The following is a 24,042-nucleotide window of genomic DNA, read 5'->3' as shown; positions in this document are numbered from 1 at the left end:
ACATTATATGATCAAAAGGTTGACTTGGTGGTGGATGTGCTGCCAAAGGGACCTGTTGTCCTCTTCCTACATTATTTGTGGCACAAATCATACAGGATTGACAGTATTTTTCTGCAAAGGAAGTAAATCCTTTTGTGAACCAATGTTGATTGATCATGTCAAGCATTCCCATTTTGCTTATGTGATCTAACCCGTGCACTAGTTTGGCATAGTGTGGGAAAAAGTGTTTTGGCAAACAAGGTTTGTCTTCGGTACTCAGCCAAACGTTGTCTTTCAGTTTGCACTCGGCCTTCACCCATTGTTTGTTGCGAAAACCTGCATAGCTGTAAGAGAACCAGAAGGGAATGTTAGTTCGTCATCGTTAACAGTTACACAAGTTAGAGAAGGTTCTGTTCTCTTTGTTGCGTTCTTCGCAGCGATATCAGTGCGTTTGTTTCGTAATGATACAAAATCGTTGAATTCGGAATGCGCGACGCACTTGCAAATAGCAATCGACCTTGGAAGCAGAATCGCTTCTAGCAAGGCTGCTATTTTGTCATGATTTTGGATGGGTTTACCATCGGATTTTAGAAATTTCCTAAATTGCCATAGAGCCGAAAAGTCATGACATGTTGAAAAAGCATAACAAGAGTCTGTGTAGATGGTGACTGTTTTTCCTTCGGCGATTTTACAGGCCTCTGTTAATGCTACTAGTTCGGCCACTTGCGCACAGCAATGTGCGGGGAGCGTTCCACTTGCTAATGTTTCATGCGCGGTGGTTACTGCGTAGTGTTGTATTACAAATTTATAAAAGGTTAAACACAGACTCCAATATAACAGTATATGCTGAATGTGTATTGTGATTTACATTCTAAGAGCAGGAAGCCCAAGCCCTGAGACAGTTATCTTTTGTCTTTCAGTTCTTGGACATCTGGTAGGTGTCCTAAATCAAGTGTGACTGCTAATCCTAAGGTATAACTGTGCCTTTTGTTTCACCTATGCATTTGAATGACACCTGGATGCTAAATAGATCAAGGATCGGGAAAGTTCCTGTTCTGGGCTAAGTTTCTGATCGCATTTGCATACTTTTGTTTTACTGGTCTCCACCTCTGTGTACTCCTCCCCCTTTGAAACATATAAACTTCAACCTAACATGTTTCAGTTAGATTTGTTTCTTGGAGATTTCTTGAAGATTTTCATTGGAGATTGCTTGACGATTTTCTTAAAGATTTCTTGAAGACTTCTTGCAGATGACTACAGCAACGAAATAAAAAACGAACTCCTGCTTTACCAAGAATCTCCTGGTCGCTTCTAAAAAGAAGCTACAAAAAGTTTCCAACAGTAGCCTACTCTGTTTTTACCTGTTTCAGGGTCTCGAGACGCTGAGCCATCAACAAATAAGACCAGATCTGCATTGTCAAGGGGGGTTTCTTTTAAATCTGGTCGTGGTGTGCATACCTGTTCCAATGCAGCGATACAATTATGTTCCTCGCCATCCTGCTCGGTTGGGAGCAGTGTGGCAGGATTCAATACTGTACACCGTTTCACTGTGATGTTTGGCATTTCCAATAGAATGGTATTATATCTGAGCCATCTGTCTGTTGACAAATGAGATGTTTTCTGTTCTAACAGGATCATAGAGACAGTGTGTGGCACTAGTAGTGTTACATCAGAATACCCCACAATTTCCCTTGAAGCTAAAATAGCTTTTTCTGCTGCTGAAACAGCTCTCAGACAATTTGGTAGACCTGCTGCCACAGGATCGAGTTTACTTGAAAAATATGCCACCGGTCTCAGCTTTCCCCCGTGATCCTGTAACAGAACAGAAGACATGAAACCATTTTTCTCATCGACAGTTTGCACAAAATTTCTGTCAGGGTCTGGAAGTCCCAGACTTGGGGATGTTTGTAACAACATTTTCAACCTTTCAAATGCTTTCTCTGCTTCAGGAGTCCAGGTCAGTCTGTCATGTGGCTGCAACCCTTTTCCATGAGCCAAAGCGCTCAAAGGTGACTCTTCAATGGCATAGTTGGGAATAAATGTTCAACAATACGAGCACATTCCCAAAAATGACAGGAGCTGCTTTTTTGTCAGAGGCTTTGGAATCTTTTGAATTGCCTCTATTCTCTTTTGAGTTAAAGATTTTCCCTGCTTTTTGATAATGTGACCTAGAAACGTCACCTCCCTTTTTGCAAACTGCAACTTTGACAGACTGACCTTGTGGCCTTCAGCAGCCAAATGTTTCAACAGCCTTACAGTGTCTTGTGCACAAGTTTCTTCATCTCTAGCTGTTATTAAGAGATCGTCAACATATTGAATTAAAGCTGACCCTGGTGTCAATTGTAATGATTCCAAGCTCCTTTTCAGTGCCCCACCGAACAACACGGGCAAATTTTTGAATCCTTGACAGAGTCGAGTAAAAGTGTAAGGTTTGCCGTTAAAATTGAAAGCAAACCAAAATTGGCTATCTTTATGAACCGGCACAGAAAAGAAGGCATTGGAAAGATCAACAACCGAAAACCATTCAGCATCACCTGGTATTTGTGATAGGAGTGTGTATGGCTTGGGAACAATAAGGGCCTGTGTCTGAACTGCATCATTTACAGCCTGCAAATCTTGCACAAACCTCCACTCAACTGGCTGGTCTGCGTCTCTTATCTTTTTGACAGGAAAGATAGGTGTACGCACAGGAGAGCTTTCACATTCCACAATCACTCCAGCCTTTTTCAATCCACAAAAACTGGTTTAATTCCCTCAATAGCTTCCTTTTTTAAAGGATACTGAGGTTTGCATGGTCTGTAGTCAGATTTTGGAATAATTTGGATAGGGTCACAATTCTTGATCAACCCCACGTCATATTTAGAGGAAGCCCACACAGTCTTTGGAACATCCTTGAGAGCTGGAATGCTTTCCATTTCAGTTTCTGTAAGGAAGCAGTGATTGGGCGATAAACTTTCACTCACATGAACTGTGCGTTCAGCCATCGTAGCAGGCTCAGTCAAATTCATTCGATATGCAGACAGGGTTGGATTATATTCAACATTTTTCTCAGTAGTCCGCAACCAATTTTCATGAAAAGTACACGTTTTTACAAAAGGACCAATGTCTTCCCAATGATCATTGTCCCCCTTTGACAACGACACATGGGGAAGAGAGTCCACAACATCAAAAAACAATGAAAGCTGTTCATTGTTTAATGCAACAGCAGCAGCACATTTGTTTTCTGTCCAAATAAGCCAATTCAATTGCAATGCGTCAATGCACGGAAACCATTTTTGTTCAAACAATTTGTCTCTTGCCAGAGACACATGTGCTGAGCAATGTAAGTCAGAGAATGGCATAAATGCGCAAATGAGCTTCCCACATCTGTGGAACTTCCCCTCTGTTATCCGGCTCTGGCATCCCACTGTAGGTGTTGAAAGTTTCATACAGTCGCACATAATAGTCGTCAACTGACTCGTCTTTCCTTTGCGTGCAGTAGATCTTAACTGGAAACTGGATCTTGAATCGTTCGCCCAGAGCTTTCACCGCTGACTTGTATGGCTCGTTATCAGCGTGTTCCCACTCTGCCCGGACTCTCCGCATGTCCACCTTGGGGAAGTCTGGTCGGATCTTGTGCCAATCTGTCAGCCCCATCTTGAGCATCAGCAGATGTTTGAGTTCGAGCATTGTGGGGCTAAATTCTTGACAAAACATGTCCAGTTCTGCTGCAAACCTTTCTCCCGAATCTCTGGGGTTTGGCAGATTTGTCATAACCTGTCTTAAGTCTGCCTCAGTCCATGGTCGAAAAACCATCATGGATCCTTGTGGGCCAGCCACTTGAATCATGGGGAAAGATGTTGCATTTCCCTCACCGTCGTCCTCATCCACACAGTCCGGCTCTAGTGTCAGTCTTTCAAGCGACCTGGACCTGGTTCTAGCGCCGGTCATGGAGTATCTCATCTTTCGAACTCCGTCGCTGGATGTGGAAGGCTGGGATGGTGCAGGTGCCGTTGGAGCGGTAGAAGAGGCGGGCGGCAGTCCCCCTCTCCACAAGCCATCGATTTGGGCAGGTCTCTGTCTGGGCGGTGGGAGCACGGGTGCCGTCTCAGCAGCATTGTAAGACGGAGGTTGTGGTAGTAGCGGAATTGCTGATACTGGTGGTGGCGCAAGCGGCTGGGGCATTTGCTGGTAGGGGTGAGGCCAGGAGTCAAGATCAAAGTCCACTTTGGCGCACTGCATTTCTAGAGAGGGATAGAGAGAAGAAGAAGAATTCTGAGCAGTATACTCTGTTCCTTTAACTTCCTCTGTTTTCGAATCTACATTTTTATGAGGCATTTCTTTCAGGGCTTGCCGTTTCTCTCTGCGTTCTGCCTCTTCTAGCCAATAATTCAGATATTGTCTGTGTTTCTGAAACAGATCTTTTTGTTTGTTTTTCAACTTTTTCTTATCCCTAAATTTACTTTCACGCTTTTCCAAACTTTCCTTCACCCTGTTTAGAGTCGTCACACTAAACGTGCCCCTTTTTGGAAAATCATGATCTTCGATCCAAATTGCTACCACTTCCATAATTCTCTGTCCATACTTCTTTCTCATATCAATATAAATTGGGCTGTTCAAATCGTCTAGATCGATTTCAGGTTTGGTATTTCTAGGCCCCATACTTGCAATCCAAGACTTTACCTGGGACGCGTCCTCTTTCCTCACACTCAGTCGTCACTGCCGTGTGGCTCTGCACTAACCCGCACAGAGTCTTCTTACACCCTTCTGTCCTGCTCACTCGCAGACAATGCCTTTTTCACTAACCTGTGAAACCTAATAGGGTGGCTCGGCCATGCGTTCGCGAATCTAGGAATATCAAACCGCTCATTGTTTTTGTTAGACCAAGATGAAAGAAAATATATATATGTATATATACCCTTAATTTTAAGACAAAGACAAATCAGCGTCTCAAAATCAGTCTCAAAGTTTTCAGCACGCGTTTTCTGGTTCTTTTAAGGAATCCAGCAGTGACGGTCCACTGGACCCTCAGATGTCAGTTCCCTCTTCCCTGAAACCTTTAGGGGTACAGGGCTAAGACCCTTTGTGGGCTTAGGGTGATCAGCCTACCAACGCCTTTCAAGTCCCGGACGATCAGCTGTCGGATCCCATCCTCGTCGCCAAGATTGTCATGGAATTTTCAATTCAAAATGATGTGGAGACTGAAAATAAAGAATCCAACAAATTTGTCTTTGTCTTGCTTTTTATTTCTTCGCGCATAGGAACAAAAAAAATATCTGGTTTACACACAGTGGAGTCTGTCAGCAAAGAGATAACAACATACTCACAGACTAGAGGCTTTATAGGCAAAAGTATACATTTCAAGGTTGCTTAAATCCATCTCGAGCCAATAGAAATGGTTCAACATCACACCACCCATCTCATATTTGCTGTGTCTGGTTGTTTCTCAGTTCTTTCCCCATCTTTAACTCAGATAAGGTGTTCTATACCCAGATGGTGTGGTCTCACCTGCTGTTACAAACATTATTTTCCCATACCTGTAGTATCCCAGTCCTCTGCACATTTATTTTTAAGGTTAGTACAATGGTGCTATGAATATATGTATGTTGCTTAATCTATCTTTAAGTGAAGTTAGTTAGGTTCAGTGTTAAAAGTAAACAATAAAACATTAAATGTAATCAACTAAAATAATTTCCATTACACTAATTTACCACTGAAATCATATTTTTTATTCCACTCATAGAGGTATCGCACACTGTCTGCCAAATATGTATGCATAAACTTTGGATCTCCCGTCAATTTACTATTTTCTGCGCCCATATTTGCTTTTGGTAAGAGTCAACGATTAGTCACACTTCTGATCAGATCGTGAGAGTAAAATCGTGAAAGTAATTTTCAACAAAGCACAAAAGAAATGACCACTGTGGATTCTCAAAAAGCACTTCTGGAGCTCCTGCTGTGAACTAAAGGAGGTCTTCTGTGAAACGCATGTAGATTTCACGCAGCTTGGCAATCTGCTATCATGGTGTGCAATTTTCCCTGACAGAGCACATGTAACGCTCCAGCAGTTTCTGTAGTGTAGTGGTCATCACATTTACCTTACACGCGAAAGGTCCTCGGATCAAAACCAAGCAGAAACATTGCTTCTTGTTTTGCGAGATTTCCTAAAGTCTTTGCGACGTTCCAGGTGAATCATGGTGGAAAATAAGAAAAAGTTTCCATAATGTAGTGGTTATCACATTCGCCTCACACGCGAAAGGTCCCCGGTTCAAAACCGGGAGGAAACAGGCACAGTCTTTATTGTTATCTGTAAAGAAATGGCCCCATTTTTATCTAGAAGGTTTTTCACTCTACGAAGGCTTTTACCGCCAAGTAAGTTAGAGCAGGAACTCAAGGAAGTCTGCCTTGACACGTGTCTGGATTTCACGCAGCATGTCAATTTGCTGTGAAGTTGTCCAATTTTCCCTGACAGAGCACAGCACAAGCTCCAGTAGTTTCTGTAAAGAAATGGCCACCTGATTAAAGGTTTGTCACTCTACGAAGGCTTTTGCCTCCGAGGAGGTTAGAGCAGGAACTCAAGGAAATCTGCCTTGACACGTGTCTGGATTTCACGCAGCTTGTCAATCTGCTGTGAAGCTGTCCAATTTTCCCTGACAGAGCAAAGGTAAAAGTTTTTTCTGCCGCTCTAATCTGTGAAGGCCTTTTTTTACACAGGTGTGAAGAAAAATATTGAGTCACTCTAGGCTGTGGTAACTGCCAGGCCAGCAGAGTCTGTGCTAATATCCAAGTAATTTTCAACAAAGCACAAAAGAAAGGACCACTGTGGAATCTCAAAAAGCACTTCTGGTGTTCCTGCTGTGAACTTAAGGAGGTCTTCTGTGAAACGTGTGTGGATTTCACGCAGCTTGTCAAAATGCTATTATGCTGTGCAATTTTCCCTGACAGAACTAAAGTAATGCTCCAGGAGTTTCTGTAGTGTAGTGGTCATCACGTTCGCCTTACACGCGAAAGGTCCTCGTTTTGAAACCGAGCAGAAACATTGCTTCTTGTTTTGCGAGATTTCCTAAAGTCTTTGCGACGTTCCAGGTGAATCATGGCAGGTAAACAAGAAAAAGTTTCCGTAGTGTAGTGGTTGTCAAATTAGCCTCACACGCGAAAGGTCTCCGATTCGAAACCGGGAGGAAACAAGCACAGTCTTTATTGTTATCTGTAAAGAAATGGCCCCATTTTTATCTAGAAGGTTTTTCACTCTACGAAGGCTTTTACCACCAAGTAGGTTAGAGCAGGAACTCAAGGAAGTCTGCCTCGACACGTGTCTGGTTTTCACGCAGCATGTCAATCTGCTGTGAAGCTGTCCAATTTTCCCTGAGAGAGCACAGCACAAGCTCCAGTAGTTTCTGTAAAGAAATGGCCACCTGATAAAATGTTTTTCACGCTACGAAGGCTTTTAACTCTGAGTAGGTTAAAGCCGGAAGTCAAGGAAGTCTGCCTTGACACGTGTCTGGATTTCACGCAGCTTGTCAATTTGCTGTGAAGCTGTCCAATTTTCCCTGACAGAGCACAGCACAAGCTCCAGTAGTTTCTGTAAAGAAATGGCCACCTGATTAAAGGTTTGTCACTCTACGACGGCTTTTACCTCCGAGGAGGTTAGAGCAGGAACTCAAGGAAGTCTGCCTTGACACGTGTCTGGATTTCACGCAGCTTGTCAATCTGCTGTGAAGCTGTCCAATTTTCCCTGACAGAGCAAAGGTAAAAGTTTTTTCTGCCGCTCTAATCTGTGAAGGCCTTTTTTTACACAGGTGTGAAGAAAAATATTTAGTCACTCTAGGCTGTGGTAACTGCCAGGCCAGCAGAGTCTGTGCTAATATCCAAGTAATTTTCAACAAAGCACAAAAGAAAGGACCACTGTGGAATCTTAAAAAGCACTTCTGGAGCTCGTGCTGTGAACTTAAGGAGGTCTTCTGTGAAACGCATGTGGATTTCACGCAGCTTGTCAATCTGCTATCATGGTCTGCAATTTTCCCTGACAGAGCACAAGAATAGCTCCAGCAGTTTCTGTAGTGTAGTGGTCATCATGTTTGCCTAACACGCGAAAGGTCCTCGGTTTGAAACCGAGCAGAAACATTGCTTCTTGTTTTGCGAGATTTCCTAAAGTCTTTGCGACGTTCCAGGTGAATCATGGTAGAGACATAAGAAAAAGTTTCCGTAGTGTAGTGGTCACGTTCGCCTCACATTCGAAAGGTCCCAGAGTGGAAACAGGCACAGGCTTTATTGCCATCTGTAAAGAAATGGCCCCCAGAAAAAAGGTTTTTCACTCTACGAAGGCTTTTACCTCCAAGTAGGTTAGAGCAGGAACTCAAGGAAGTCTGCCTTGACAGCTTTTCATGCTCGATTGCTCCTGTCTGCTGAGAGGTTGGTTTGTTTGTAGCTGTGTGTAGCTTCGCTTTTCAATTTATCACCTCTTCTCTAACGATCAAATATAGTCGCGGGTCAAAACACCGCTCTTCCGTTCCGATCAGAACATTAAACAGGTTCTCCCCACTCAGTGACGCACCCACTGAGAAACCTGATCAAAGTGCTCTAGTAATTGGCGATTCTATTGTACGGAACGTGAAAATAGAGACACCAGCCACTGTAGTCCAATGTTTACCGGGAGCCAGAGTGTCTGACAGCTTGTCAAATTTAAAAGTGCTGGCTAATGCTAAACGTAAATTTCGTAAGATTTTTATTCACGTCGGCGCTAATGATGTTCGACTTCGCCAGTCGGAGATCACTAAAAATAATATTAAAGAGGTGTGTGAATTTGCAAGCACGATGTTGGACAATGTAATATGCTCTGGTCCCCTCCCTGCTTACCGGGGTGATGAGATTTACAGCAGATTGCTGGGTCTCAATGGCTGGATGTCCGCAGAACAACATAGGCTTTATAGACAATTGGATGAGTTTCTGGGACAGACCTGACCTGTTGAAAAGAGATGGTCTTCATCCCTCTTGGGGTGGTGCCGCTCTTCTATCTAGAAATATGGCATATAGTCTTATAGCTCCAACATGACCAACTAGTGCCCAGGTCAGGAAGCAGACAGACCGGCTAAACCGACCGTCTGCTAGCTGCCTCACGTCACAGAAGGCAGTTAATTCTCAGCAAATAGAGACTCTTTCACCTAGATATCACACTATAGAGACTGTGTCTGTTCCCCGAATTAGAATATGCAGAGAACGTCCAAACCTAATCAAAAGCAATAATTTAATTAATGTCCAACAAATTAAAACTACCTATAATTCAAATAAGCAAACGATAAAACTTGGCTCGCTAAATATTAGATCACTTTCCACAAAAGCACTTTATGTATATGATTTGATCAATGATCAGAAGCTAGATTTGCTTTGTTTGACAGAAACTGGCTAAAACCAGATGATTATATTACTCTAAATGAATCTACCCCCCAAAATTATTTCTATAAAAATGAGCCACGTTTAAAAGGTAGAGGGGGAGGTGTTGCTACAATTTATAACAATATTCTTAGTACTTCTCAGAGGGCAGGCTTTAAGTATAACTCATTTGAAGTTTTGGTGCTGCATATAACATTATCTACAGAATCATGTGCTAGTGATAAATCTTCTGTCATGTTTGTACTGGCTACTGTATACAGGCCACCAGGGCACAGCACAGATTTCATTAAAGAATTTGCTGATTTTCTAACTGAGTTAGTACTGGCCACAGATAAAGTCTTAATTGTTGGCGATTTTAATATCCATGTTGATAATGAAAAAGACTCATTAGGATCAGCTTTCTTAGACATTTTGAACTCCGTTGGGGTTAGACAACACGTCTCTGGACCTACTCATTGCCAAAATCATACTCTAGATCTAATACTGTCACATGGAATGGATGTTAAAATGGTTGAAGTACTGCAGCAAAGTGATGACATTTCAGATCACTATCTAGTCTTGTGTGAACTCTGTATAGTTAAACCTGTAAACTCTGCACCTTATTACAAGTATGGTAGAACCATCACTTCCACCACAAAAGAAAGCTTTCTAAATAACCTTCCTGACTTATCTCAATTCCTTAGCTCATCCAATACGACGCAAAAACTTGATGATGTAACAGAAACTATGCACTCTCTTTTTTCTAGCACTTTAGATACAGTTGCTCCTTTGCACATAAAAAAGATAAAAAAAAAACAATCTGACTCCATGGTATAATGAAAACACTCGCACCCTAAAGAGAGCAGCCCGGAAAATGGAGCGCAGGTGGAGAAAAACCAAATTAGAAGTATTTCGTATTGCCTGGCGGGAGAGTATGATGTCATACAGAAAAGCATTAAAAATAGCAAGATCTGATTATTTTTCATCCCTTTTAGAAGAAAACAAACACAACCAGTACAGTAACTAAATTAACAAAAAATAAAGCATCAACAGGTGCTAATATTCCCCAAGTGTATAGCTGCAATGAGTTCATGAATTTCTTTACTTCTAAGATTGATACCATCAGAGATAAAATTGTAACTATGCAGCCGTCAACTACAGTTTCACATCAGATAGTGAGCTTTAGATCCCCTAAGGAAAAATTACACTCTTTCTCTATTATAGGAGAAAAAGACTTGTACAAACTTGTTAAATCATCTAAACCAGCAACATGTATGTTAGACCCTGTTCCATCTAAACTATTAAAAGATCTGCTTCCAGAAGTCATAGATCCTATTTTGAACATTATTAATTCATCATTGTCATTAGGATATGTTCCCAAAACCTTCAAACTGGCTGTAGTTAAACCTCTCATTAAGAAACCACATCTTGATCCCAAAGACTTAGTAAATTACAGACCAATCTCTAATCTCCCTTTTCTGTCAAAGATACTAGAAAAGGTAGTATCCTCACAACTGTATTCCTTTTTAGAAAATAATGGTGTCTGTGAGGATTTCCAATCAGGTTTTAGACCGTACCATAGTACTGAGACTGCTCTCATTAGAGTTACTAATGACCTGCTTTTATCATCGGATCGTGGTTTTATCTCGTTATTAGTGCTATTAGATCTTAGCGCAGCATTCTATACTATCGATCACAACATTCTCTTGGATAGACTAGAAAACTATGTTGGCATTAGAGGAAGCGCCTTAGCATGGTTTAAATCATATCTATCTGACCGCTATCAGTTCCTCAAGGCTCAGTGCTAGGACCGTTACTTTTCAACCTTTACATGTTACCTCTGGGAGATATTATCAGGAGTCATGGTGTGAGCTTTCACTGCTATGCTGATGATACTCAGCTCTATATTTCAGCGCAGCCTGGTGTTACACACCAAATTGAGAATCTAACAGAATGCATAGTCGACATAAAATGCTGGATGATGAGTAACTTCTTAATGTTATATTCTGAAAAAACAGAGGTGCTAATAATTGGACCTAAAAACCCCACATATAATAATCTAGAACACAGCCTATCACTTGATGGCTGCTCTGTTAATTCTTCATCATCAGTTAGGAACCTAGGTGTGCTGTTTGACAGCATTCTTTCCTTTGAAAATCATGTTTCTAGCATCTGTAAAACTGCGTTTTCCATCTTAAAAATATATCTAAATTACGACCTATGCTTTCAACCTCTAATGCAGAAATATTAATTAATGCGTTTATGACCTCAAGGTTAGATTATTGCAATGCTTTATTGGGTGGTTGTTCTGCACGCTTAATAAACAAACTTCAGCTAGTCCAAAACGCAGCAGCCAGAGTCCTTACTAGAACTAGGAAGTATGATTATATTAGCCCGGTTCTGTCAACACTGCACTGGCTCCCTATCAAACATCGAATAGATTTTAAAATCTTATTAATTACCTATAAAGCCCTGAATGGTTTAGCTGCTCAATACTTGAGTGAGCTCTTATCACATTATAGTCCTGCACGTCTGCTGCGTTCTCAAAACTCTGGCCATTTGATAATACCTAGAATATCAAAATCAACTGCGGGCGGCGGATCCTTTTCCTATCTAGCACCTAAACTCTGGAACAATCTCCCTAACTCTGTTCGGGAAGCAGACACACTCTGCCAGTTTAAATCTAGAATAAAGACACATCTTTTTAACTTAGCCTACACATAACACACCAACACGCCTTTTATTATTCAAATCCGTTAAAGGATTTTTAGGCTGCATTACTTAGATTTGCTGGAACCGGGAACACTACTCCTACAATACGATGTACTTGTGACATCGTAAAAAGAATGGCATCTACGCTAATATTAGTCCTGTCTCTTTCTCAATCTGTTTTCACAGTTTGTATCCTAGATGGTGGATCAGCACCCAGAGATTATGTTCATCAGAGACCAGAACACCTAGATGCGCCCCGTGGACCAATCACCAGATCCTGATGCACACACGCACACGCACACACTAAGTCATTTACACTACCTGACACAGCTGCGTTTAAAATTGAACTGGAAGTTCTGGACGTCCAGTCAGAGGAGAACAGACCCCAACTGAGTCTGGTTTCTCCCAAGGTTTTTTTTCTCCATTCTGTATGCATGGGGTTTTGTTTCCTTGCCGCTGTCGCCTCTGGCTTGCTTGGTTGGGGACACTTAACTTCTAGTGACTATCGTTGAATTGACTACAGAGACCGTCTCTGCATTTAATAAGAAATTGGTCACTCTCGTCATTATACATTCCTGTCATTATACTGTACAGTGCTTTGATGCAACCTGTGTTGTTAAAAGCGCTATATAAATAAAAATGATTGATTGATTGATTGATTGATTGATTGACACGTGTCTGGATTTCACGAAGCTTGTCAATTTGCTGTGAAGGTGCCCAATTTTCCCTGACAGAGCACAGCACAAGCTCCAGTAGTTTCTGTAAAGAAATGGCCACCTGATAAAAGGTTTTTCACGCTACGAAGGCTTTTAACTCTGAGTAGGTTAAAGCAGGAACTCGAGGTAGTCTGCCTTGACACGTGTGTGGTTTTCACGCAGCTCGTCAATCTGCTGTGAAGCTGTCCAATTTTCCCTGACAGAGCAAAGGTAAAAGGTTTTTCTGCCGCTCTAATCTGTGAAGGCCTTTCTTTACACAGGAGTGATGAAAAATATTGAGTCACTCTAGGCTGTGGTAACTGCCAGGCCAGCAGAGTCTGTGCTAATTTCCAAGTAATTTTAAACAAAGCACAAAAGAAAGGACCACTGTGGATTCTCAAAAAGCACTTCTGGAGCTCCTGCTGTGAACTTAAGGAGGTCTTCTGTGAAACGCGTGTGGATTTCACGCAGCTTGTCAATCTGCTATCATGTTGTGCAATTTTCCCTGACGGTCCCACTACCTCTCGCATGCTAAGCAAGCGCTCTACCATTTGAGCTAATTCCCCTTGCCTGGCTACAGACATGTCCAAACATTGCCTATTGTCTATTTTAAGGGGCTTGAAGCTATGAATTGAAGCAAATAAAGTTGGTGAATTAACCGAGATATTGTGCTTTAGTTTAAGGGGTACTGAGGCTTACTACCGAAGCTGTTTTGCCACCCAGGATCACTAGCAACCATCAAGTTTTCGGTCAACTGGGCCGAGAAGCGGCCAAAGTGCAGTCATGTGGGACTCCAGGCTCAGCACTGAAATACCCCCATCCACTTTTCAGCCTGCTTTGTCCTCAATGTGAAGCCTGATCTCCGTAGTCGTGGCAGAGTGTTCGCCTGCATGCAGAAGAGAAAGGGCTGTGTTATTTTTTTTTCTTTCTCCTCCCTCTCTGCTGAGTGCTCATGAAGTCAACTGACTGAGTCTCAGTTCTCCTAGTTGGTACCGCTGTTCCTCCTGCTGCAGGGCCAGCATCTTCTAAACACTGCTTTCATCTTATTCCTCAAGATTGTTCTTAAAAAATTTTTTTAAGAAGAATGAACATTTTTCAAAAGACTCACAGCTTTCCAAATAACTCTTTCAAGTGAGGATAGCCCCACACCTGTCTTAAATCCCAAATAATAAGAACCAGTTAATTAAGTAACTGGGTCAGTTCAAATTGGTCGTCACATTTTGGCATAGTAAGAACAGCAGCTACATGTAGTACATAGGGTTACATGTTTTAACCTGCTCAGTGTGATGTGATGTATTTTTTAATTTTACCAGGTTTCCATGTGGTCTTGGCCATTTTCTTCCTCTTACGCATTTGGACGTGTGTACATGTGACTGATCACATGACAGGAAACAGGAAAAAACGGTATAAAAGAGGCAGCATGGCAAGCAAACAGCCTTTCACTTTACAAATCTGCTGGCGATCACCATTTCTGGACTGTGGTGTTTTATTCGGACTTATCTTTGTAGATTCAAGCACTTGGAACATCACTTGGATTGCATTATACACGGCTGGAAACGTGCGGTGCTATGGAAACCCCCCCCAGTGGGACCCCTCTCTACTCGGTGTTGCAGTAGTCGTGGCCGAGTGGTTAAGGCGATGGACTAGAAATCCATTGGGGTCTCCCCGCGCAGGTTCGAATCCTGCCGACTACGCTTTTGCGTTCCGCCCGCTGCATTGTATAAACAAGTCGCAGGACTTTTTTGAAGCCCTTGGGCTGTAGCACGCCGTCATCTTCAGTGGTCAGTACCCTGCGATGTGGCCGCAGCAACCCCGCTTCCAATCCGGGTCTAGCCGTCTTTTGCCCTCAGATTCCTATTTGCCACCTCACCCTTCAGCTGGACATTGTGTCTGAACCTCGCTGGCGGTCTATTCTGCTTTCTTCCTGCGATGGACTTGAAATCCATTGGGGTCTCCCCGCGCAGGTTCGAACCCTGCCGACTACGAGTTGCGCCCAATTTCATCTTCCACGGTCTTTGCTCTCTCTTCCACAATTCCTGTTTTGCAGGCAGCACAACGGCACTTTGTGGATACGAGTATCAAGTTGGTGGTCTGAGCCCGGGTAGCTCTACCTGGAGCAGGATCGTCTGTGTTTCGCGGTCCGCCAATCAGAGCGCGAGCTGTCCATAAGCTGGGGAACAATAGTCTGTTAGAGGGGGAAGAAATGAAGCTGGGGAACAATAGTCTGTTAGAGGGGGGGAAGAAATGGAAGGCGAGGGAAGAAGGGGGGAGAAGGGGGAAGAAGAGAAAAAAAGAGAAAAAAGGCGAAAAAAGAGGAAAATGAGGAGGAAAGTGGCTCTAATTCCTTTGTGCGCGCCAAAGCAATGTTTTAGGAAGTGTTTGTTTTCATAAATTGCTTTTAAAAAACGTTTTCCTGTTGTTTTATTCATTTGTGAGGAGAACGGTTGATCACAAGGTACCTAGTTCGAATCCGCTGCTGCCAGGAATAAAATTCGTTACTTAATGCTACGAATTATTTCTGAAATTGCCAATAAACCGTTTATTAATTTTATGTTGCTGATTGTCAATATTCTCTTCAGTTCAGTTTTTCAATTTTAGTTTAAATTACACTTCTACTGCAGCTATTTTCTAAATAAAATAGTATAAATAGTCTGTTTATTTCTGAAAAAATCCTAAAATTTCTCTGAATTTTCAAAAATGTCTATAACCTTTGAATGAAAATGTAGAAAAGTAAAACATATGGAAAAGAGAGTTATGTAATCAGGACCATTTTATTATTTTTCATTTAGTCACAGCCAATTATTCATTGCAAAACATCAGAAAGAACAGAACAATACACATGAACAAACAAATCAAATTTCAAAATTCAAATTCAAATTTTATTTGTCACATACACATACATACATGATACGACATGCAGTGAAATGTTCTTTACAACCGTCCAGCATCAAAATAGAAAACAAAATTTAAATGTATATATAAATATAAAATATAAAAAAATATGTATAAAAAAGAAGTGTGCAAAGTAGAATATAAAAAAATGAATAAATAAAATAGAATATAAATATAAAGTACAAGATATAAAGTGTAAAGTGTATAAACTGTAAAGTGGCTGTGCAATGTCCAGTGCAAGTGACTAGTGCAATTGTCCAAATGTAGTGGCGAGTATCTAGGGAAAGAGGGGTGAACATGGGAATCCCGGTAATTAGGTGCTGGGTGTTCTCTGGTTCAGACTCCGAATGGCCTGTGGGAAGAAGCTCCTCCTCATTCTCTCTGTGTTTTCCTTCAGGAGGGAAAGCGCTTTCCTGAGCGCAGCAGAGAAAAGAGTCCATTGTTGGGATGGCTGAGGTCTTCCACGATCTTCCTGGCCCTGGTACAGCACCGCTTCTTGTAGATGTGCTGCAGCACAGGGAGCTCAGTGCGGATGGTGCGCTCAGCTGACCGCACCACCCTCTGAAGAGCTCGCCTGTCCTGCATGGTGCTGTTCCCGAACCAGGAGGTGATGTTTCCCGTCAGGACACTCTCGATGGTGCAGGTGTAAAAGTTCCTGAGCACCTGAGATGGGAGTCTGAAGTCCCTTAAGCGCCTCAGATGGTATAGACGCTGCCGGGCCTTCTTCACCAGGGTGTTGATGTGACAGGACCAAGACAGGTCCTGCGTGATGTGAACACCCAGGTACCGGAAACTGTCCACTCTCTCCACTGGGGTCCCGTCGATCATGATGGGATGGTAAGAGCGCAACTGCTTCGTGCTGAAGTCCACTATTATCTCCTTTGTTTTGCTGACGTTTAGGAGAAGATTGTTCTCCTGACACCATCTCTCCAGGTTGTTGATCTCCTGAAGGTAGGCCATCTCATCGTTGTTGGAGATCAGGCCCACCACGACAGTGTCGTCAGCAAATTTAAGGATGGTGGTGGAGTTTGTAGTGGCCACACAGTCATGTGTGTACAGCGAGTACAGCAGGGGCTCAGAACACAACCTGAGGGGCTCCAGTGCTGAGAGTGAGGGAGGATGAGGTGTGTTTTCCCATCCGTACGGCTTGTGGTCTGTCGGTCAGGAAGTTGGTGATCCAGTGACGCAGGGATGGGCTGAGTCCCAGGACCTCCAACTTCGAGGTGAGCGTGGAGGGAACTATGGTGTTGAACGCTGAACTATAGTCCACGAACAGCATTTTCACATAGTTCCCTTTCCTATAATCCAGGTGGCTTGTGGTTGTGTGGAGGAGGTGTATGATGGCATCCTCCGTAGACCGGTTTTGGCAGTAAGCAAACTGTAGTGGGTCCAGTGTGTCCGGTAGTGATGCGGTGATGAAGTCTCTGACGAGTCTCTCGAAGCACTTCATCACTACAGACGTCAGAGCTACAGGGCGGTAATCATTAAGGCAAGATGGTTGAGGTTTCTTCGGCACAGGAACAATGATGGACTGTTTGAAACACGAGAGGACTGTAGACTGTTTCAGGGAGAGATTAAATATCTCAGTGAACACCGGTGCTAGCTGGTCAGCACAGGCTCTCAGAACCCGACCTGTGATGCCGTCAGGTCCTGCTGCCTTCCTGGTGTTCACTCTCCTGAATGCCCTCCTTACGTCGTGCTCCGAAATAGTGAATGCTATTTCCTCTCCGGCTCTCTCGGAATGCGTGCTGTTCATCATGCCACTAGCGGCGCTAGCGTGATTAGCTGCAGCCTCAAGCGAGCATAAAGGTGTTTAGCTCGTCTGCCAGAGAAGCATCCGCGCTCTCCACTCCGGAGGTTGGCATTTTTATAGTCCATGATGTTTCTCAGTCCCTTCCAAAGGCTCCTAGAGTCACTGTGTTGAAACTGTGACTCAAGTTTCCTCCCATAGCGCCTCTTTGCCTCCTTTACCACGCTGTAGGGCGCAGCCTTGTATTCAGACATATCCCGGTGACTATCCCCCGTGTTATAGGCTACGGAGGCGGGATCTCAGAGAGTCGCGGATAGTTTTGTCTACCCACGGCTTCTGGTTGGGAAACGTCCTGATGATGGTTTTCTCTACCGTGTCATCCGCTAGTTTCCCGATGAATACCACCACTGCTTCCGTGAACACGTTGACGTCCTCGGAGCTACACCTGAACATGGCCCAGTCTGCGTCATCCAAAGCTTCCTGCAGAGCGGCCACGAATGGTCAGACCAGCGTGACACCTCCCTCTGAACCGAGGCTTCCTGTTTCAGCCTCTGTTTGTAAACAGGTATGAGGAAAATGGCGGCATGGTCCGATTTACCAAACGGTGGGCATGATTTTGCCTTGTAACTCTCTCTGAAGGGTGTGTAACAGTGATCCAGTGTCCTTTCGCCTCTGGTGGGGCAGGTGATGTGCTGGTGAAAGTTCGGCAGTGCTTGGCGTTTGAGGTTTGCACTGTTAAAATCCCCCAGCACAATGAGTGCGGCCCCGGTGCTGTGACTGGTGTGTTGTGAGGTGGTCGTGTAAATCCCATATTGCAGCGTCCGTGTCCGCTTGAGGTGGAATATAAACGGCGCTGACTATGACCAAGCTGAATTCCCGTGGAAGATAGAAAGGGTGACAATTGATGGTCAGAAGTTCGAGGTTTGGTGTGCAGGAGCGTGAGAGAACAACAACGCTCGCGCTGTCGCGCACCAGCGGTTGTTCACCATCAGACACACTCCACCTCCCGTGTCTTCCCGACTCCATTGTTCTGTCCATGCGGTAAACAGAGAAAAACTCGGCCGGTTGTATGGAGTGGTCCGGTACCGCTGGGTTCAGCCATGTCTCGGTGAAGCAGAGGAGGTTGCAGTCCCGAATGTCTCTCTGGAACTTGATCCTTGCCCTGAGGTCATCGAGCTTGTTTTCCAGAGACTGGACGTTGGCTAACAGGACACTAGGTAGGCGTGCCCTCAACCTGTTCCTGCGCGCCGGTGCGGTCGCGTCCTTTGTTTTCGTCAGGATCTCGCTCGCCAACATGGGTCCTGGTTTAAAAACGGCGAAAGTTGGGTGCATTGTACACCAATAGATATACGAGTGGCTCGGTCGTATGTGCTTGTGCTCTGTCAGGGAAAATTAAACACCATTATGGCAGATTGACAAACTGCGTGAAATCCACAAGCGTTTTACAGAAGACCATATTAAGTTCACAGCAGGAGCTGCCGAACTGCTTTTTGAGAATCCACAGTGGTCATTTCTTTGGTGCTTTGTTGAAAATTACTTGGATACTAGCACAAACTCTGCTGGCCTGGCAGTTACCATAGCCTAGAGTGACTCAATATATTTCTTCACACCTGTGGAAAGAAATGCCTTCACAGATTAGAGCGGCAGAAAATCATTTTACCTTTGCTCTGTCAGGGAAAATTGGACAGCTTCACAGCAGATTGACAACCTGCGTAAAATCCACACACGTGTCAAAGCAGACTTCCTTAAGTTCCTGCTATGACCTACTTGAAGATAAAAGCCTTCTTAGAGTGAAAAACCTTTTATCAGGTGGCCATTTCTTTACAGAAAAAACTGGAGCTTGTGCTGTCCTCTGTCAGGGAAAATTGGACACCTTCAGAGCAAATTGACAAGCTGCGTGAAATCCAGACAAGTGTCAAGGCAGACTTCCTTGAGTTCCTGCTCTAACCTACTTGGAGTTAAAAGCCTTCATAGCGTGAAAAACCGTTTATCAGGTGGCCAATTCTTTACAAAAAATACTGGAGCTTGTTCTGTGCTCTCTCAGGGAAAATTGGACACCTTCACAGCAAATTGACAAGCTGCGTGAAATCCAGACACGTGTCAAGGCAGACTTCCTTGAGTTCCTGCTCTAACCTACTTGGAGATAAAAGCCTTCTTAGAGTGAAAAACCTTTTATCTGGGGGCCATTTCTTAACAGATAGCAATAAAGACAGTGCCAGTTTCCTCCCAGTATCGAACCGGGGACCTTTCGCATGTGAGGCGAACGTGATGACCACTACAGTTCAGAAACTCCTGAAGCTTTACTTGTGCTCTGTCAGGGAAAATTACACACCATTATAGCAGATTGACAAGCTGCGTGAAATCCACACGCGTTTCACAGAAGACCTCCTTAAGTTAACAGCAGGTGCAGCAGAACTAATTTTTGAGAATCCACAGTGGTCATTTCTTTTGTGCTTTGTTGAAAATTACTTGGATATTAGCACAGACTCTGCTGGCCTGGCAGTTACCACAGCCTAGAGTGACTCAATATTTTTCTTCACACCTGTGTAAAGAAATGCCTTCACAGATTAGAGCGGCAGAAAAACCTTTTACCTTTGCTCTGTCAGGGAAAATTGGACAGCTTCACAGCAGATTGACAAGCTGCATGAAATCCACACACGTGTCAAGGCAGACTTCCTTGAGTTCCTGCTTTAACCTACTTGGAGATAAAAGCCTTCTTAGAGTGAAAAACCTTTTATATGGGGCCATTTCTTTACAGAAACTACTGGAGCTTGTGCTGTGCTCTGTCAGGGAAAATTGGACAGCTTCACAGCAAATTGACAAGCTGCGTGAAATCCACATACGTGTCAAGGCAGATTTACTTGAGTTCCTGCTCTAACCTACTTGGAGATAAAAGCCTTCTTAGAGTGAAAAACCTTTTATCTGGGTGCCATTGACAAGCTGCGTGAAATGCACATGCGTTTCACAGAAGACCTCCTTAAATTCACAGCAGGAGCTCCAGAAGTGCTTTTTGAGAATCCACAGTGGTCATTTCTTTTGTGCTTTTTTGAAAATTACTTGAATATTAGCACAGACTCTCCTGGCCTGGCAGTTACCACAGCCTAGAGTGACTCATTATTTTTCTTCACACCTGTAAAGAAAGACCTTCACAGATTAGAGCAGCAAAAAAACCTTTTACCTTTGCTCTGTCAGGGAAAATTGGACAGCTTCACAGCAGATTGACAAGCTGCGTGAAATCCACACACGTGTCAAGGCAGACTTCCTTGAGTTCCTGCTTTAACCTACTCAGAGTTAAAATCCTTCGTAGCGTGAAAAAACCTTTTATCAGGTGGCAATTTCTTTACAGAAACTACTGGAGCTTGTGCTGTGCTCCGTCAAAGAAAATTGGACACCTTCACAGCAAATTGACAAGCTGCGTGAAATCCAGACACGTGTCAAGGCAGACTTCCTTGAGTTACTGCTCTAACCTACTTGGAGATAAAAGCCTTCTTAGAGTGAAAAACCTTTTATGTGGGGCATTTTCTTTACAGAAACTACTGGAGCTTGTGCTGTGCTCTTTCAGGGAAAATTGGACAGCTTCACAGCAAATTGACAAGCTGCGTGAAATCCACATACGTGTCAAGGCAGACTTCCTTGAGTTCCTGCTCTAACCTACTCGGAGATAAAAGCCTTCTTAGACTGAAAAACCTTTTATATGGGGGCCATTTCTTTACAGAAAATACTGGAGCTTGTGCTGTGCTCTGTCAGTGAAAATTGGACACCTTCACAGCAGATTGACAAGGCAGACTTACTTGAGTTCCTGCCTTAACCTACTCAGAGTTAAAAGCCTTCGTAGCATGAAAAACCTTTATCAGGTGGCCATTTCTTTACAGAAACTACTGGACCTTGTGACACGTGTCAAGGCAGACTTCCTTGAGTTCCTGCTCTAACCTACTTGGAGATAAAAGCCTTTGTAACCCGTGACACCCAAATTTTGTATAACTTGTCTCTCAATGGACCAGTAATTTCAGAAGTGTAGATTCGTCCTAAGAGAGAGAATTTGCAACAGCAGTGAACACACAGACACAAGATTTAAGGTAAGAATTGAAGGAAATTTGTATTTTAACAATGAGCAAAACAAAAATAAAAATAAAATAAGCAACCTTTACAAATTAAACAGAATAAATGTACAATCAGTCATTCAAAGACGAGTATGTTCAACCTTGATGTTCTTTCAACAGGATTGTTCAAAGGGTCCGATTAACGGGCGGCTCGCCAGTCCAACTTTTCCGTTACACACAGTTGAGACGATTCACACTCCAGGAAGGGTTCACACTTCACTCGATTCGCAGATAAGCGGACTGTATTCTGTGGCTGAACATCAGCAAGACATCACACAGAACAAACCCAAGAAGAAGAAAAAAAAAAAACCCGGCCTTGAAAACACAAGGCAAAAAAAAACAATTAGCACTTTACAATGTATGCATTATTTCAGTTGACATTTTTTCTTTTAAATAAACAACCATTTATATCAATTTACATGCCTCTGTGTACTAAACCTCTTTGTGTCACTTATTTGGCATTCTCTTTTTTTTTTTTTTTAGCAAAAGCATTTCAATCAATTGGACAGTTATCTTGTTTAATGAAAAAAAACGTTAATGTTGGAATTTCTACCGAATTACCATTATTTTTGTCTCCATTTTAATCTTATGTCTCATTCCATCATTTTTACCAACAAAATAAATGGTTCATTTATGAAACAAAAAAAAAACTTTAAACAATATCATAATGAAAATAACACTGAATAACTGAAAATCATATCAACTCACCAAGGAAACTCAGTCTAATGTACATATAAGGAAGGAAAATCCTGATGGTAACTGGTTGAAGATGCACTCTCAACCGTGCTCCGCTTTTCTCTCAATCGTCTGATAGAAATAAACGTATACACGACACATTTTATGTTAATATTATGCTAACGCTAAAATCGCGTCATTAACAGGCGTTTAGAAGATGAATCAAAATGTTTCTACGGGTTACACAAGTACGTGGTTTTTTTATCTCACTCATGCATAATGATATACAAATGTTTTACGTACTTTTGCATCTCTTGTACTCACTTAAGAAGCACTAAATCTCCCGGAGCAGTAATGGACGTCTGCTCTCGGCTCAAGTTCACGGAGAAAAGAAAGATCCAGAACACTATGCGTTGCAAACCTGCCGCGATCGCGTACGACGTATTGACGTCATGCAAAAAGCGATTTCATTGGACGCCACTATCCTAATCCTGCATATTTTACTTTTATTTTTTTTTTCATAAATAGTTAATGTAATTAGGCATATATTTTATTCTGGCAGTGTTTTCTTTTTTTTTTTTTTTTTTTTTTTTTACTTCACATCGATCATATAGTTTGCTGTTTGTTCTATGATTCTGCCTCTGCTACTACTCACTAGTAAGCTGGGTTACACTTTCCCCCTCTGAATTCAGGCACGTCCTCGGGCATGCACGGGGTTGAGTTATCACTACAGAGGTAAGGCATCCAGTAAGTGCGGATCACTGGTGAATATGGGCTCCTCCAGTGAAGTGGTAAGTGCAGAGCTCAACCCCTGTAATAGGGACTGGATGACCAATGTCAAAGGATTTCCTAATTTGTGATACTCAAGTTTATTAGGAGGTCCACACTGCCTTCTAGAGCGTCTAGGGCCACTGGCACCTACATTACCATCCATGGCTGGTGGATCACATGTAACATCTTCTGTAGGTGGGGCCTGATCCTTAAACTGAGCTTCATCACCCACAGAAACTGCTTCCAGTACTCTTCCGCTGGTCTCCACCTCAGCCATATCTCCTTCTCTTCCAGACTCAACTCCACTGGTGTCGACATCGGCAGGGTTTATCACTGGTGCTTGACTGTCATCATCATTACTTCTTTGGTATTCTGTTGAGACTCCTAATAATCTGGTGTCTGTTACATTCTCGTTTTCAGGGTATATGCCAGCAGAAGAGGATTCAAAGGACTCTACTTCAGGTAAGGTTCCTACAGGGCTTACCACTACAGGGGGCAGTTCAATGGACTCCACATTAGGCGAATCGGAACTCCCTGAAGAGGGTAAAATGGTGGTTGTAATGAATTCCAACTGCCGTCCTGAATTTCCAAGATGAAAAGAGTCCTCATCGGATTCTGCCTGATCGCTCATTTGATGTTCTTGGTCAGCAGCTTCGAAGGCTGAAATAGATCTGGTTCTTGGCTTATGCTGAATCTTTGGAGGACTCAACTCTTCAGTTTCATTCACAGATAGAAATCCACAAGGTCGAAGTAAGTCGCGGTGTAAAGTGCGAACTGGACCGTTCTTTCCTTCAGGCTGGACTACATACACTGGGAGATCTCCAACCTTACGAATGACTGTATAGACATCTGGCTCCCATTTGTCTGCCAGCTTGTTCTTGCCTCTCAGTCTCAAATTTCGCACAAGAACTCGATTTCCAACATCGAGAACGGAAACAACCACATTTCTGTCAAATCTGCGCTTGTTACGTTGAGCCACTTTTGCAGCGTTCTTGATGGCAGCCTCATAGCTCTCCCTTAAACTCTCTTTCAGGTCCCTCACATACTGGGAGTGAGACTTGGTAGCTCCATTCACTGGCAGGCCAAAGGCCAAATCAACCGGCAATCTGGGCTGTCTACC

The 24,042-nt window shown here is 43.1% G+C and overlaps 4 non-coding genes across 4 annotated transcripts; all 4 read left to right on the top strand.

Annotated features, from left to right (window-relative positions):
* The first annotated feature begins 6,172 nt into the window (after positions 1-6,172).
* Positions 6,173-6,245, top strand: trnav-cac. Its single transcript has one exon. It is a non-coding gene; the product is annotated as a tRNA-Val (tRNA).
* A 679-nt stretch (positions 6,246-6,924) lies between these two features.
* On the top strand, positions 6,925-6,997 carry trnav-uac. The gene has a single exon. It is a non-coding gene; the product is annotated as a tRNA-Val (tRNA).
* A 1,012-nt stretch (positions 6,998-8,009) lies between these two features.
* trnav-aac lies at positions 8,010-8,082 on the top strand. Its single transcript has one exon. It is a non-coding gene; the product is annotated as a tRNA-Val (tRNA).
* Positions 8,083-14,346: 6,264 nt separating this feature from the next.
* trnas-aga lies at positions 14,347-14,428 on the top strand. The gene has a single exon. It is a non-coding gene; the product is annotated as a tRNA-Ser (tRNA).
* The last annotated feature ends 9,614 nt before the right edge of the window (positions 14,429-24,042 follow it).

Source organism: Puntigrus tetrazona, chromosome 4 (genome assembly GCF_018831695.1).
Source record: "Puntigrus tetrazona isolate hp1 chromosome 4, ASM1883169v1, whole genome shotgun sequence".
In the NCBI taxonomy this organism is placed as follows: domain Eukaryota; kingdom Metazoa; phylum Chordata; class Actinopteri; order Cypriniformes; family Cyprinidae; genus Puntigrus; species Puntigrus tetrazona.
The sequence above is the reverse complement of the archived record's forward strand: the minus strand, read 5'-3'. Positions and strand labels throughout refer to the sequence as shown.